The 4,459-nt window shown below is 42.7% G+C and overlaps 1 pseudogene; it reads left to right on the top strand.

The window, feature by feature from the left end:
- The first annotated feature begins 2,512 nt into the window (after positions 1-2,512).
- LOC122736320 lies at positions 2,513-3,174 on the top strand (annotated as a pseudogene).
- The last annotated feature ends 1,285 nt before the right edge of the window (positions 3,175-4,459 follow it).

Raw genomic sequence — 4,459 nt, 5'->3', positions numbered from 1 at the left:
CTGTGATGGTCACCTTAGGCAAGTCATTTGACCTTTTTAAACCCTCTGATTCATCAGATGTAAGATTATATGGCTAGACTTTTGGTAAGAGCAAAAGCAAAAGAGTAAGAAATCCAGGGGAATGACTTCTTCCTAAAACCCTTTAACCCATCATGAAAAAAACTATCAAACCCTTACTTATTCCAGAAGAATGAGGAAAGAGGGAAATGTAGATCAGACACTACAAGGCAACAGCTGAAAGGTTTGTTTTCTTCCTAGTCCCTTCCCTTCAACAAGAAAGCAGACCATTTGATAATTTATTTAAATTTAGTAACTGCTGTTAAGGTCAGTTATTTCTTCACACTTGGTATTGAAGAAGTCTGATTATTAAAAGTTAAAGTTGGAATAGTAACACTTATTAGAAATAATTTTTGATGGAAGGAACTAAGATAACGCCAAATCTCATCCTGAAAGAAAAAGAAAAAAAGTTGCTCCTACTGGATCTAGAAAGGACCTTAGCATTCAACTCTCATTTTGTGCATTCAACACTCACTTTATAGAAAATAAAACTGGGTTGTAGAGAGGGCAAATGCCTTGTCCAGGTTTACACAGGAAATCTCATTCCATTCAATGAAGTTGAGGCTAAATTGAGGTAGAGTCAACAGGGTCCAAAATCTCATAGACTCACAGACTTTTGGAGATGAATCAGACCTTATATATTACCCTAACACTTTGGGTAACCTAGAGAACCTGACTTTCAGATCAGCATTCATCAATCAAAATGTTAAAATTTTGCCTCACTTATAATCCTAGGATCACTGTCCATTTTGAGACCACCAGCCCCTGTTCTCAATGCTCAGAAAGGGGATAGCTGGGGTGGAGGGGGAGGAAGGAAACACATAGTTCATATAGGTATAGATAAAGACCCCTTCAGAGGAGGCAAGGAGGGAAAGGAAAGACAGTTTCTATCTTTGCTGGAGGGCCATGATTTTCTGGGAATGACTACATACAGATATAGAAGCAGGATCTATTCCAAAGGAAACTTTGAGCAGCTTGAGAGGGTAAGCATTACAAAAAAGTGAAAAAAAAAAATCCTTAAGGAGTCAGAGGTATCCTCAAGATGCTGCTATGGAAAGAATTGCTTGACTGTCTTCTCTTTGTTGTCTTGAATTGCCTGAAGTGGCAATTATTTCCACCTCAGCTGAGCATGGTACTGAGAACCCTAGAATTCCTAAACCAAGAATAGCATATCTTCATCCCTAGGTCAACCTGGCCCTTGAAAGCACCCCCACTGCCCTCCACAGGGCACTCTACCATATATTCAACTATTTCCTGTCAACCTGAATTCAAGAGAAAACAGCTAATATAACAAAATTGAAGTCTTTAAAATTAGGGAAATTGAGTGGAAGCTCAGAGAACCGCACAGCAAATCCTACAGTATCTGAGGAGAGGGCTGGGAACAGTGTTTATATAGGGTACTAAGGCAGAGGGAATGGCCTAGCCGCAGGTGAGAAGGATTAGACTGAGGGAATGGATCAGTTGCAGATTTACAAAATAATCAATGCCTGGTCAGCCCTAGGCAATTCTTTGGCCTGGAAATGGAGAAAAGGTGAACCTCAGTCAGTTCATAGTCAACTGTGTTCATCTCTTCCTACCAAACAAACACCATGGGGAAGTTGGAGAAACTAGAGAGAGCAAAGATTTGAGGGAACATCTTTGTTGGTCCTTCCTTCTTGAAGAGGATCATGACACTGAGGTGATGTCATGACTTGCAGTGACTTGGATTTAAGTCAGAGAGGGTGGTGCAATATCACCAACCTCACTCTCTCCTCTAGAGACAAAAGGGTTCAGTGGCAAGATATATATTAGGACACCTGAAGATGCCCCTGGATGTTTAAGGCAGTTGGGGTTAAGTGACTTGCCCAGGCTCAGGAAACTAGTGAGTGTCTGAGGTGAGATTTGAACTAATGGCCTCCCAACTTTAGGGCCAGTGCTCTACCCACTGTACCACCTAGCTGCCCCGCAATAAGGGAACATTATTATTAATTAATGAAGGAACATAAAGATCTCTGGAATTAAAAAGCTAGTCATTCCGGTTGGCCTTTCTCCTTGCCTCTAGTCTGAGAACCGGAATGCCAGCAATAATAGCACCTCCCTTTTGCACAAGAAACCCCAGAAGAGACGAGTTCTGTCCCAGTTGGTGCTTGCTTCCTCTCTCCTCATTATTTTGTCATCAGCTCAGTCCAAACCCTCTACTAGAGTTTGACTGGGGGGCAGCTAGGTGGCACAGTAGATAAAGCACTGGCCTTGGAGTCAGAGGGACCTGAGTTCAAATCTTACCTCAGACAATATAATTCAATGCAAGTCATGGCATCACCCCAATTCCATGATCCTCTTCAAGAACAAAAACAGGGGACCAGGATGCCAGAGGTCTTGGAACCATAACACTGGGGTTGAGGCGGCAAGCAAGGGACAATGGTGCATAGCATGGCCATGGCACAGATGCAGAATTCACCCAGGGGAAATCAGTGTTATGCTGCTGGGGCCACCTGGGGCTGGCAAGGGCACAAAGGCTCCCAAGCTGCCTGAAAAGTACTGGGTTTGCCATTTGGCCACAGGGGACATGCTGAGAGCCATGGTAGTATCAGGCTCTGAGCTGGGCCAGAAACTCAAGAAGACAATGGATTCTAGAAAACTAGCGATGACATGGCCATGGAAGTGATTGAGAAGAACCTCGATAGCCCTCCTTACAAGAATGGCTTTCTGTCAGATGGCTTCCCTCGAACAGTGAGACAGGCAGAAATTCTGGATGACCTCATGGACAAGAGGAAAGAAAAGTTAGGTTCAGTCATTGAGTTCAAAATTGCTGACTCTCTACTTATTCAGAGAATCACAGGAAGGTTGATCCATCCTGCAAGTGGCCACTCCTACCATGAGTTCAACTCCCGAAGCACATGAAGGATGATGTTACTGGGAAGCCTTTGATTCCACATTGAGATGACAATGAAACTGCTTTGGAAACCCATTTGAAGTCGTACCACTCACTCCCAGACTACCCCCCTGGTGAAGTACTACAGTAACCGTGGAATCCATGCCACCTTGGACACATCTCAGTCTCCAGATGTGGTGTTTTCCAGCATCCTGGCAGCCTTCTCTAAAGCAACATGTGAGAAAACTGAGGAACATGGAACTTAAGGGACTTGCCAAAGACCACACAAGTACCAAATGACTACAGGCCTGGCAAGACCACACCATTACTGACCAACTTCAGAGCAAGAGTCCAGTCATTTAAGTTCTTAGCAGAGGGGAAGGCTTGGTAAGGAACATGAAGGGATACAAGTATTGGGGGGAGATTGTTTTAATGGGTCATCATTTTTCCCCATTCAAGTGGGAGTTTTGTAAATAGTAGTCAGTTGGGAGGGTAAATTGTGGGGGGAGGGTTATACATTTTTAAAGCTCCCAAGGTGGAGGGTGTGGGAAAAAAGAGAAAGGCCTAGTGTTAATTCTACAGGATCTCTTGGGCACAGTTACCTTTCATCCAGGAATGTGATTATAATTCAAAAGCCAATGACCTAAGACCTCAGTTGTCATTTATGGACCTCTAAGCTTGCAAGATAGAGAGAGCAGTGATTCCCCCTGTTGCCTCCTCTCTGTTCTGTACCTCATAACAGGATAAGTTTGGGTTGTTGATCTTAACATCCCATATAATGTGACCAAATAATAATCGCCGTGTTTGGATGGGTGGTGAGGAATGTATGTGACATGGATGGCTGGATACACTAAGTTGAATGGAATTCATAAGGGTGAAGCCAGGGAAAGTGGTGTCCTCCCACTTTACTTATCTCTAATATGACTAACTCCATTAATCTCAAGGGAAAAGCCATCATCAGTTGCTACCTGCAAATGTGCAGCCTCTGTTCTTGTCTTCTTTCTACACACTGTATGAAGAATCATTTTTATTTCCTAAAAAACAAACCAAAAAACAAACCTTTGAAAACTGTCTCATTCCAAAGAAGTTCCTTCCCCTCCCCAATTCTTGAGGCTGAAACACTGCAGCCCTGCGGTTGTATGTTTTGTTTTTAAAACAAGGTGCCTTTCACCTTTAACTGACCAAATGCTGCTCTTTTTTGGCCGTGAAATCAATAAAACATATTAATTATTTGTTTTTAAAAAAAAGAACAAAGGACAAACATCAAGAAAAAGGCTTTGACTCCAATGACTATCATTTATTTAGAGGAATACAAACATTGTCTGAAGCCCTTTGCATTTCCCACTTGAATATACATTTCCTTACATTGTGCAAATCCCTAATCTGGGGGAAAGGTAGCCAGGTGGTACAGTGGATCCTGAAGTCAGGAGGAAATCTTACCTCAGATATTTATTAACTGTATGATCCTGGGCAAGTCACTTAACCCTAATTACCTTAAACATCTGTAGCCATCTCCAGTCATCTTGATATCTATCTTGCCACTGGACCCAG

Source organism: Dromiciops gliroides, chromosome 1 (assembly GCF_019393635.1).
Source record: "Dromiciops gliroides isolate mDroGli1 chromosome 1, mDroGli1.pri, whole genome shotgun sequence".
Taxonomy (NCBI): Eukaryota; Metazoa; Chordata; class Mammalia; order Microbiotheria; family Microbiotheriidae; genus Dromiciops; species Dromiciops gliroides.
This window is presented reverse-complemented; position numbering and strand designations above follow the sequence as displayed.